We start from the raw sequence: 13,030 nt of genomic DNA, 5'->3' as shown, positions 1-13,030 counted from the left end.
TCTGTGGAGGATATATGTGGATGGGTCTTCCACTCGACTCGGAAGCGGGATTGGGATATTACTTATCTCACCGCAAGAAGAAAAGATGCACCTATCCGTCCGGCTGGACTACAAGGCCACCAACAATGAGGCAGAGTATGAGGCCCTTATAGCCGGATTACAGGCGGCACGACATGTGGGGGCCGGTCGGGTAACTCTCTATTCGGATTCACAGTTGGCCGCTCAGCAACTTTCCGGCACCTTTGAAATCAACTGTGTTCGGCTTAAACGCCGAGGCCTTTGAGAAACTCAAAGCTACTTTCCGAGAGGTGCTTATTCGGAAGATCCCACGAAACCCGGCAGCCGATGAGTTGGCCAAACTCGCGAGCTCAATAACGCCGATCGCCATTCAGCAGAAAAACGCGATGGTGGCGCATGTCGACCGGAGGCAAGGCCTCGCGTTTCCAAGTGACCGGAGGACACCTATTATAGAATTCCTCCGTGGGCACCACACCATCCGATGAATATGTAGCCGGCTCCTCAAGAAGAGCCGGTCGGTTTACACTCATCGGAGATCAGCTTTACAAGAAAGCTTTCTCGCGTCCTCTGCTAAAATGTGTAAGCTCGGAGGACTCATCTTACATCCTCCGAAGTACATCAAGGATCATGTGGAGGTCATCCGGTGACGTCATGCCAAGAAGATCCTCTTGGCGGATACTTTGGCCAACTTTATGCTGCATGCCGGACAAGATCTACATGCCTTTCATGCGGTATCACAACTTCTCCCACCGTGCAGAGGAGATGAAGGCATCAACCATCTCATGTCCGTTCGATCGGTGGGGAATGGATGTTGTGGGTCCATTTCGGCGGCGACGGCGGAGAAATTTACTAGTGGCGGTAGATTATTTCTCCAAGTGGGTGGAGGCCAAGGCAAAGATCATCGAGCAAATGGTTAAAAATTCATGGCAAGACATCATTTGTCGGTTCGGCATCCCTCGCCGACCGGTGTCCGACAACCGGCAATTCACAGGAAGATGTTGGAGGATTGGTGCCAAAGCTACGGCATCGAGCAACTTTTCACGTCCGTGGCCTATCCTCGAGCAACGGTCAAGTCGAAGTAACCGAAATTCTGATTCTTCGCGCTCGGCTCGACCATTTGGGAGGAGTTGGCCGGATGAAGTGCCGAGCGTCTTGTGGGCTATCCGAACGACGCCAAAAGAAGGGACGGAGTCACACCGTTCCATTTGGTATATGGCGGTGAGGCTGTCATACCGGTCGAAGTCGGCGTTCGGATCCGGAACTATGATGATGACAACACCGAACGAAGAAACATGGAGTGGACTTGGTAGAGAGAGAGGGCAAAGGCGTCTTCGGTGATGGCGTATCGTCGGATGAAGCAAAACTACAACCGTCGCGTAATTCCCGGATCGTTCCAAGTCGGCGATCTTGTCCGGAAGAAAGTCAAGCCGGTCGGCGACGTCGGCAAGCTTGAAGCGCCATGGGCAGCCCTTTCAAAATCATCGAAAAGCTCCGGGCGCGTATTATCTGGAGGATGAGGACGGACGGCTAGATAGGCCGTGGAGCGCGAACCACCTCCAACCTTACCAGGCGGGGTGAAAGGTGTATCATTGTAAATCACCTGTATTTCATTTTTCGACTAAATACTTAAAATGCAGAGATGAAAAGTCAAAGGAGCGAATATAAGGCATTATCATCGTAGCGCGAAGGCCCCCAGGCCGATCGGCCGGGAGGTTTATGTGGTTAGACTTGTAAGCAAATAACCCGTGCCGTTCGGCCGGAATTAAATTGGTCAAGCCAAACGCTCGAAGATCGAAGGCCCCGTACCCTTCGAACGGAGGTATATTATCCGAGCCAAAATACTCGATGAAGTAGATCCTGAGCCGTGCGGCCAGGAGGGCATTATCCAAGCTGGGGGAAAGGCGAAGAGCAACTCCGAGCGGAATACCGACGAGCTCCGTCGTTAAAGATCGAGAGCCGCGCCGACCGGCTATAAATATCCGCGCCGACGAGCACCGTCGTTAAAAATCAAGAGACGAGCCGGCGTCTGTAAACCCTCCGAAGGAATACCGACGAGCTCCGTCCGTTAAAGATCGAGAGCCGCGCCGACTGGCTATAAATAACCGCGCCGACGAGCTCCGTCGTTAAAGATCGAGAGATGAGCCGGCGTCTATAAACCCTCCGAGCGGAATACCGTCGAGCTCCGACGTTAAAGATCGAGAGCCGCGCCGACCGGCTATAAATAACCGCGCCGACGAGCTCAGTCGTTAAAGATCGAGAGACGAGCCGGCGTCTATAAACCCTCCGAGCGGAATACTGTCGAGCTCTGACGTTAAAGATCGAGAGCCGCGCCGACCGGCTATAAATAACAGCGCCGACGAGCTCCGTCGTTAAAGATCGAGAGACGAGCCGGCGTCTATAAACCCTCCGAGCGGAATACCGACGAGCTCCGTCGTTAAAGATCGAGAGCCGCGCCGACCGGCTATAAATATCCGCGCCGACGAGCACCGTCGTTAAAAATCAAGAGACGAGCCGGCGTCTATAAACCCTCCGAGCGGAATACCGACGAGCTCCGTCGTTAAAGATCGAGAGCCGCGCCGACCGGCTATAAATATCCGCGCCGACGAGCACCGTCGTTAAAAATCAAGAGACGAGCCGGCATCTATAAATAATCCGAGCGGAATATCGTCGACACTGCGATTATTCGTATTCCCCGCCGATTCAGACCGAAGCTATTTGCCGATCGGACTCTAGGTATAAAAGGTTCGGATCGGCTTATAGCGAGCGATTCTGTCTAGCAGCCCAGATTGATATTCGGCCGGACGGAAGAGCTGGGGAAAACACTTCATTCTGGAAGAATGCACCTCGAATGCCCAAGGTATGATGTGATAGAAGACGAGCGGACCGTACAAGTGTTAGCCAGGGAACAGTGCAAAAAGATAGAGTACACGAAAGGAAAGCATTTCATTAAAATTAGAACCTTAGGTCGAGTGGCCTAAGTACAAAAGGGTTCATGTTCAGCCGAGCGGCGAAATTACAAAAATTACTCGATGTAGTCGTAGAGGTCCCTCGGAATGTTGCTCAGGAGCTCCACTTGATCGCCGGCTGGAATATTGGTGGACTCCGGAAGAAGGCCCTTCGACTTCAGATAGGTCATAGTGGCCGTAATTGCCAGGTCGAAAGCCGAGTACATCCGCTCGCAAATTTTCTCCGAGAACTCGGGCGATCGGATGTAACTTTGTCGGAGAGCGGCGACTCGGCTCGGCTCGGCATCCCGGTATTCCTTGAAGGTTGCACGGGAGCTTGTCGGGGCCTCATTGACGCTCAATCTTCTCCGTCGGTAGGCGGCTGCCTTCTCCGATCGGCTCGTCGGCTCCTTTATCTTCAACCTGTGCCCGGGCCTCCACGTTTTCTTCCGGATCGGAGATGGCGTGTTCTTCCGAGTGGTGGCGAGTTATCTTTGTGTCAAGCGACTTGACTGTCGCCGGACTCGGCTAGGCGTGGGCCCGATCACTGTTTTCTTACGCACTAGCGTAGTTTGAGTTTTCTTGACTCTTTTGCAACTCGAGTAGGAAGGTCCTTGGGAGCCGCTCGGACCACCTGCCGTAGTTGTTTTATCTCCTCGTCCGCCATAGCCAGATTGTTGGAAACTGCTATCTCTTCTACCCACCTCTGAAACAAGAAGTCGCAGTTGTTAGAAGCCGAGCGGAAATATTTTAGGTAAAACAAAAAACAACGAAGAACTTACCCCCGTAGCCGCTTGCATGTGGCTATTGGCTAAGTTCTGGAGAGGGATCAGTGCTACGCGCGCCCGAGCGTCGGCCCACATCTCGGCGAGGGGCCCTTTCAAAGTAACAGTGTGCTCGGGCACGGTCGTCCGGTCAGCTTCTGGCAGCAACTCTTCAGTCGGAAGATGAAGAGTAACCCGTATTGTGCGGCCGTGACCAGGGATCGCCCGACCGGGATCAGAAGCTGGCGCAGAAGACCGCGAATGGATGGTCGAACGTTGGACTGAACGGCGAGCGGGGGGGAGAGTGTCGACCGGAGTGGCCTCGACCGGAGCAGTCAGCTCGTCCCAGTCAGAAGGCGTCCGGTCAGATGAAATGGTCTCAGGCACCGGCGCCTTCCCTTTCGCAGTCGAGGCGGCCCGGTCAGAGGGTTGGACCGCGGAGGTAGCCGAGCGTAGCGGGGTCTCCACTCGGCGTCTCTTTTGCAGCGGCTGATCCTCCTCCCGAACGGACCCTTCCTCGGGGGCCGTTGGTTCCCTGGAGGGGGTAGCGCCGCTGTCCACATGCTGTTGAGAGGCCTGAGCGGCCGATTCAGCCTGGGTGCCGCTTTCTCCTTCGTGAGAACCGACCGGCTGAATACCCAGCGCCTTCATTTCTTTTGCCGCCACAGCCTCCAGCGCTGCTGCCTTTCTCTTTAGAACGCCGGCCATCACCGAGTCCATGACGATGTCAGCTGCATGAAGAGAAAAAGAAATCAGTTAGCAATTAAAGCAAGTGCCAAAGCAAAGTTCTTACCGAAGCCGGTCGGAAGTGGGGTCCGTATAGGACTCAGCCCAAAAATGTACATCACTCCCTCGTGAAGAAGCTTGTTGATGTCAAGTCGTAGACCGGCTAGTACATTTGCGGCGTGAAGATAGTCCGGTCGGGTCTTGAATTTCTTCAGTTCGGGAGGGGGAGGTAGACTGACTTGCCACTGGGTCGGAAAGTTTGGCTGACTGGGCATGCGGAGGTAGAAATAATAGTCCTTCCAATGTTTATTGGAAGTGGGTAGTTTATTGAAGAAGACCAAACCGGGCCGAGCTTGGAACATAAAGGTGCCGGCTCGGCTTGCTTAGGATAATAGAAATAAAAGAAGACCTCCGGTCGGAGGGGAATGTTGTGAATCTTGAACAAAACGACAACGCCGCAGAGGAGACGGAAGGTGTTTGGTACTAAACTTCCGAGCGGCACGCCAAAATAATTGCAGACGTCTGCTATAAAAGGATGGACGGGGAACCGCAGACCGGCGGTAAATTGGTCGCGAAAGACACAGAAACCACCGCGCGGCGGTCTGTGTGGCCGAGCGGCAGGACCAGCTAGGCGAACTTCGATATCCTCGGGGATTTCGAAATTGTCAGCCAAAATATCAAAATCCCGTTGTTCGAAACGAGATCGCATGGTAGTATACCATGGGCCTAAGGATTGTTCTTCGGGATGAGAAGAACTGGCCATGATCGGGGCAGAAGAAATCAAAAAGGAAGTTCCAAAGACGAAGGAATGGAATTTCAAAGACTCGAGCTAGGGGAAGAAATACGGAATAGATACCGGAAAGGAAGGAGGAGAGATCTAAAACCTTACTGAGGGGAGATGAATCGAGGAAAGGCGCCGGAGAGCGTCAGAAGGCAGCAACAAGATCGCCGGAGCTCCACAGCGCAGAGAGCAACAGTAGAGGTAACGGAGGCGTGTGAAGGCGAGAAGGAAACGAAGAATCTATAGGGTGAGGGCCGGTCGGCCTCCACCGTCGGATCCAGGTCACGGGAATCAATGCATACATCTAGCCGTTTATTTCGAATTGCTTCGGTCACATCAAAATATCATGCAACCGCCTCCGTACTCTGATGGCATTGCTCCACGTGGCAGTCAATCATTCGGAGCATTTAATGAAGGTATGATCGACATTGATGTCGAAGATTGGCGCAGAACGCGAGGAGATCCGGCGAAAGCCATCATTGATTCATTCAAGGATACCTCTGCCGCTGACCGGGCGGAGAAGATTAGCATGGAAGAGCCGTTCGGCTAGACTCACAGTCCAGTCAATCGGACTATGCGCCTCCTTCGACTAGACTTGAAGGGAAGGCAAGTGATCCGGTAGTAAGAGCGGGCCCCCTTCTCTTGCAAAGTCAACGCCAAGTGGAAGTCACCGGAACAGCCGCCCACCCAGAGGAGAGTGTGGTCCGACCGGACGGACGGCCATAGATGGCCGGTCCGACTGGACTGCCGGCCGGCCGATGGAATCGAGTACCCGGAAAGGTCCGGCCGGTTTGCACTCATAGTTGGTAGGCACCCTGTCAAATCGGGGTTCCGACGCTCAGTTAAAAAGGTCATGGACCGAGCTGACCTTTTGACCGATCACAGTCATAAAGCACACCGGTTTTGTGGTCTCCACAAAGCACAAGTAAACCACTGCGGATGTCCGGTCGGATGTTTAGGTATCTTTCCGCTCGGACTACAAGTTTGGAGCAAAGGAAATGGCCAGAGGATTTCTTTCTCTGACAACCTGTAGGTTTCACGTGTGTGTCATGCTCCAAATCTTGTGACAGGGGATTCTGCTGTCCCATCGAGGGCATGCTTTGACTGTAGCGATATGGGCCAGGTAAACTTTCTGACAGCCGCGTACCTAGGAAAGGACAGGTAAGCTTTCTGACAGCCGCATACCTAGGATAGGACAGGGGACACTTATGCACCCTGGTACGCGTGCCCAAACCTTTCACAGCTCTATATAAAGAATCTCAGGTTTCATCGACGAGGGGGGGGGGGTATGTACTCTGAGACTTCTGGAGCCACCTTGTTCGTCGTGATTTACCTGACTTGAGCGTCGGAGGGTCGTCGCTGGGAATCCCCTTCCCGGCTCGACTTCTGTGCAGGATAGCCGGAGCATCTCGACACTAGTTGGAGACCTACATCAGCGAGCCTTGGAGCGTCACGTGCCCAGCGTCTGCTGACTTCTGGTTCGGACAGGATCATCTGCAAAAGTGCATGAGTCCAAAAATAAAGTGTAACTTGCAAAACAAAGTTAGTACAATATAGAAATAACATTATTAATTAGACCCCGTCTTACTAAGACTAGGATCTAGTCATGATCTCAGTGTAGGTTTTCAAAATGAACCTAAACTGGACTAACGCCTACAGTCCCAACTAGGACTCGTCCTCACTGGATCACTCTCCTCCAGTGATTTACCTCACTTACCATTTGCCATCCTTGACTTTCCTTTTGACTCTCTAGGTCTTCCCACCTGTTGTCAAGTCCGTAGACTCAACTGGACTTCGGTTAGCTGTCAAGTCCCGCAGACTCAGTGAGATTTCCTGTCAGATATCGGGTCACTCCTTGACCTATCTAGACTATTCACTAGCTATCAGGTCCGTAGACCTAACTAATTTCATCCTAGTGTCAGGTCCTCTAGACCCACCAATTTCTATACACTTGGTAAAGGTATCAAATCACACAGAACCTAACTTTAACCATTTGTCATTCATCAAAGTTTGATCATTGGTGTTTACTACACCAACACTTTTAGCTGCAAAGAATAGGTGTAACGACCCGGCCCCTCGGCCCCTTGGGCGGCCCAACTAGCGGTCCCTTAGACGGCCTAACTGGCGGTCCAACTAGCGACCCCTTATATCATCGACCGACGACCCTCGACCGTGCCGTTACTCACTAGGTCTTCTCACCCCTGGCTAGTGGATTTTTGCCTTCCCCAGGATTCGAACTCTAGACCTCCAAGCTAAGTACTAGAGTTTATGAATCCTGGTAGCCAAGTGAGAGGCGCTTACTTGGCTACCAGGATTCATAAACTCTAGTACTTAGCTTGGAGATCTAGAGTTCGAATCCTGGGGAAGGCAAAAATCCACTGGCCAGGGATGGGAAGACCTAGTGAGTAATGGCACAGCCGAGGGTCGTCGGTCGACAACATAAGGGGTCGTCAGTTGGGCCACCCAAGGGACCGCCAAGGGGCCGCCAAATGGGCTGCCAGTTGGGCCACCCAAGGGGCCGAGGGGCCGGGTTGTTACAACAGGACTCTAGACTTAGCATTCTTCTTTACCAAGTCCTTTATGACCCTTATTTTTCGAATATTCTTGGACTTGAGTCGGGACTCGTTGGTCTGGAATTATTTTTTAAGTTTTTCCATGGATGTCTCCTGAACAAGTCCTCTTTCTTTCTCCTCAAAAAGGACTTGCTCGACTCGTAGCAGTAGGTGGTGTCAGTCTTCTAGCTCCTTCTTTAGAAAAGCCACTTCTTCTTGGTGTTGCTCGAAGGGGGTTCAAGAAGTTCCAGCTTCCCCGGCAGAGTCTTCAGGGTCATGTAGGCATGACTCATTTCTACCATCTTTTTGCATAAGGCCAACCCATGAACCCAGAACTGAACAAAGGGGAAGTTTAAAGCAAAGTGAAAAAGTGAATGGGAAAATTTACTAATAGAAAAAGTATACCCAGGTGACATCTTAGGAAAAGCGATCAACTAGCTCTTCAGGAGTCTGTTCAGCCGCCTGTGTAACACTATCAACCTAAGTCTGTGCCAGAGGGCATTTTATCTTTATTAAGGTGGTAAGGGTTGAGATGTTTAGAAGGGTTGGTGCTGAGCCATTTATGAGAGGACATTCTAAGTGTAGCGTTGACCTTACAGGACCCGAGCTTGTGCGAAGATGACTTTGGTTCTAAACGTGGAAGTAATCTTGGAAGCAAGGTCCTCCTTGTGAGGAGGTCAAGAAGAAATCGATGGTGCCGCAATGAGTTTGGTCAGCATGGAAGAATTTGTTGGTGTCCAAGCGGAAGGAGCGGGATCGGAAGGATCGACCTCGGGCACAGGAGAAGCTGGTACTGAACTCTCCCCTTGCTTGGATCAGGCACGAGGAGAAGGCATGATGGTTGAAGTCGAGAGAGCAGGTGTGTCCTGTCGATGTCTCTTGCTACGAAAGTGCAGTGGCATATCAGACGTATTAGACTCAGAAGGGATTGGCTGGGGAACTAGGAAAGACCAGGGGGTGGCAGTTCTTCTGTTTGGTCGCCTCATCACTGCCCATGGTCGAACCCTCCTCGCCAGTCAGACTCTTTCTAGACCCAACTGACAGAACATCACATCAAGCTAGCTCAACTTTCGCCCGCTCATTCATTTCCGCTTTCATCCAATCTAGTGGAATTGGACAGGCACACCTTCCACATGGTTTCAGCTACAAAACAATATAAGGAAATCGGTTAGATATAACATCAAAAGATCATTGAATTTCTTATCAAAGCTATTGTAGGGTAGTCTGGCTCAGATGAGATTGAGTCCGAAAATGTACAAGACGCCCTCGAGGAGTAACTTGTGTATGTTGAATTTTAATCCAGCCAGAGCCCCCAAGATCAGGGTATACTCAAGCATGCCACGATACTCAAGTAGCTTCGGAGCAGGAGATAACTTCATCTGCCATTAGGTCAGGAATGATTACCGGTCAGATATAAAAATAGTAAGATTTTCAGCCTTTATTAGAGGTAGGAATTTTGTCAAAAAAAGTTAGATCCCACCCGGGCTTAGAAAAGGAAGATGCTCAGGTCAGACTTTTTAGGATAATAAAAATAATGGAAGACGCGAGGTTCAGATGGATACAATATAATTGAAAGAGAATAATGATCCGGTGTAATAACCTTATGGAGTTCAGAGCTAATTGCTAAAGGGGAATGTGAAAGTAACTACAGACGGGGGAGAAGAAGGGGTGTAAGGGAAAATGAAGATTGACCAAGAGTTGGTCCTTGAAAAGAGTGATATATCTAGTAGGGGGAAGGTTAGGGCACTCAAGTCCTTGAAACGAAGATCGACGGGCCGCCGCTGGTGGCTTCTCGCGGCAGGTCAGCCATCGCAGGCGTCTGCTCGTGGCAGGCATCTGCTCGCGGTAGGCCAGCTGCGGCAGCCTAGCCGCCGCAGGCGTTTGTCTGCGGCATGCCGGCCACCACAGGCCGACTGTTGGAGGCTGACCGCCGCAAGCCAACCGCTGCAGGTGCTTGTCTGCGGCATGCCGGCCGCCACAGGCCGGCTGCTAGAGGCCGACCGCCGCAGGCCTACCGCTGCAGGCGCCTACTCACTGCCTAATCGCGGCCAGCCGCGAGGGACCTGCTCGCAGCTGGCCGCGAGGGCCTGCTCGCGGTTGGCTGCGGGGGCCTGCTCGCGGTTGGCCGCGGGGGCCTGCTCGCGACCCCCGCAGAGTCCTGCTCGCGGATGGCCACTTTAAGCGCCTGCTCGCGGCTGGCCGTAGGGGTTGCTTGTGGCTTGCTCTCGGCTAGCCGCAGGGGCTGCTCACGTCTATGCCGGCTACCGCAGGAGTGCATAACGTGGCCATTGTTTACTGCATGTTCATTATTCTATATATTATATTTGTTTTACTTTCATATATGTATGGTTATTTTATTTAATGATGCTCTAAGCAACAACATGTGTATATTAGTTTTATTTATTTGCTTTAGTATAGAGGAGATTTTCGGTAATATGATACGAAGATCGTGAGATGAAATTGTGTACATAATGCTTTGTTTAAGCTTATTTCAAGTGATACAAGTTTAATAATGTTTCAAATTATAATATCATTAGGTAACAATGTATATGAACAAAGCTTGGATGTACAATCGATTAAACAATGGTTTTATCAGAGATGATTTTATTGCTGAAGTTAAATAGTTTGTGAACTTTGTTAAAAGTCATCCAGAATGTATGAATGGTGCTGAGTTACGGTGTCTGTCACGCCCCGGGGAAGTACCTCCCGAAAAATTTCGGCAGCACCTCCCCTGTACCGGTGACAATCTGAAACTTTCATACATGCAAAAATACGTCAGCCACATGCGGCTGGGATATATATGCAGAAAATAACCACAACCACGCAGTTGAATAGGTAGCCCACACGGCTATATAAAAAAAAACTCAGCGGAAAACGGATATGAAACCCATATAATCGAAAGTCCATAAAAACACACCACAGGTATAAGTCCACAATACACGTATCAAGTCATAGTATAAAATGACAACACCAAATCCATGAAACGTAGAATGCGAATAGTAAAAGACTAAAAACCGGTAAGAATCCTCGGATGTAACGCGGGAAGTGGGACCGGCTGGCAGCATACTCCAAGTAACTCCAATCAACTACCTACTACCTGAAAACATATCAGTATAGAAGGGGTGGTGAGTACAAAGAACTCAGCGGTAAGAACAGAATAAAGCATGGCAAGTACATAACATACGAATCAAAGGATACAGTCTCCATAACAAGAATAGAATCATGCTATCGAACATAACGCCTCTAGACATATCTAATACAATGACTGTACAGAAACATACCTGACACAGTAGATACACATGCTCGACTAGAATCAATACTATGATACCAAATCAGGGAACTCACCAGACTAGCAACAGATCAACTAGAGACACCTGTGCAAATATAGATCGATCGCATATACATGTAAAATAGATGACATGTATGCAGTATGACACCCAAATGCAACATACATAGCGCAAACAAATGCAACAGCACACAATCACATGCACTAATATCTACTAGGCATGTATGCAAAAGTATCTCCCCAGATGCACCGCGCATCATATGCAAAAGTGCATGCATGCTCCATGGTCACCCCCGCCACCTCTCTAGACACCACGACCCCTGTATGGCTGAGAGGCTTGGGTCTGTGACAAACCGTACTAGCCTCCAGTACAAGCACCGCTATAGGCGGCCGAAGCGGACGGTCAGCTAAGTAGTTATATAACTACACAGCTAAGGGTCCCTGACCACTCACAACTCAAGCTCTCTGACTACTGTACCCTCAAGACCCACTACTCCAGAGTGGTCGAGGCTGACAGAGTATAATCACTGAACGGCTAAGCAAGCGCGACAGGACTAGCTCCACTCCTATCTACCACTCTCCAAAAGTGGCTGAATGGCAGCTATAAACAACTGACGACCGTCTCACCACAAGGAAGACATCGGTCGTCAGTATGCAATGAATGATGACATGATGTGAATAGTCACAATATAAATACCATCATCCATAGTGTATCCCAACACCCCCAATAACCACCACAAACGTATATACATACTCCAACACACAACGTGGTCAACCAGGTATACAACCCCCATACCACATACCCGTCACATATACACCCGACATCAATATGCATGATAAACACGCTAATTGTACCAGTCAGACGACTCTATGATACCTACTCTATCAATACACATGCACAGAGTTCTGATACCAAGGGTGAGACTGTATCGAAGTAAAGATGATCATATCAAAGCTCAAATAGAAGGAGTCAAGCAGGAATAAAACAAATATACAGATTTAAGGTAATGCAACCTAAGCATACAAAACAACCATGCTTTATAGTTCAAAGAACTAAGTAGGAGAAAAGGGAAGAAATACCCGCCTCCAGATATCTCGTATCAACAGAACCACCCCACGTCACGCCGCTCGTATAGATCAAGGTCCTGTATCACACATTCCATAAAATATAATATATGTATACAAACAAATAGGTGAATTACCTATAAACCATTAACCAACTTTAAAAATCCTAATTAATACAATTACTACTCCCTTTCCTAAACCCCTAACAGGAAGAAAAAAAACCCAATCACCACTAAACCTATTTCAGATTAGGTTAATTTACATGTTCAACTTCTAATTACCCGATATAACAAACCACACAACAGTTTAGTTTGAAACCCAACACTGACAGCAATTAAAACCGCCCACTCTTAACCCTCTTAAAACTAATCCAAACAACTCACAACCCTTGTTGTTCCATTACAGATTTGGATCAAGGAAAACACCGAGCCCATTAGATAGCATACATTGCACCTAACGCTTAGTTATGAAGAAGAACAAGAATTAGGCATTGTATCCTACCCCTGTCATCAGAAACCTACCCTCAACCGAACAGAATAGTCCACAACACACTGCTTCCATCAATAATCCAGGTCAAGGAATGTACAGAACAACTGCAACTAATGTCAAATTAAGAGGATAGAACATGAACTAACCAGATATCAATTTCCTACCCGCAGTGAACTACCCAATGCATCAATCCCAACCGGATCAAAAGGAAAAAGAAAAGAACTGGAAGATCTGTAAGAACAGTTGCTCTCGTTACCTGCTTCCCCTTCAATGGTCGGAGATGATCACAGAACCGAATGAAGAAGATGATCCGATCAAGCTGGAGGCCGGAACCTAAACGCAGGTATTGTTCCTCATCAAGATCACTTGAATCAATACTAGGAGAAGAGTAAAGGTCCAAATCC

This window comes from Zingiber officinale, chromosome 5B, assembly GCF_018446385.1.
Source record: "Zingiber officinale cultivar Zhangliang chromosome 5B, Zo_v1.1, whole genome shotgun sequence".
In the NCBI taxonomy this organism is placed as follows: Eukaryota; Viridiplantae; Streptophyta; class Magnoliopsida; order Zingiberales; family Zingiberaceae; genus Zingiber; species Zingiber officinale.
This window is presented reverse-complemented; position numbering follows the sequence as displayed.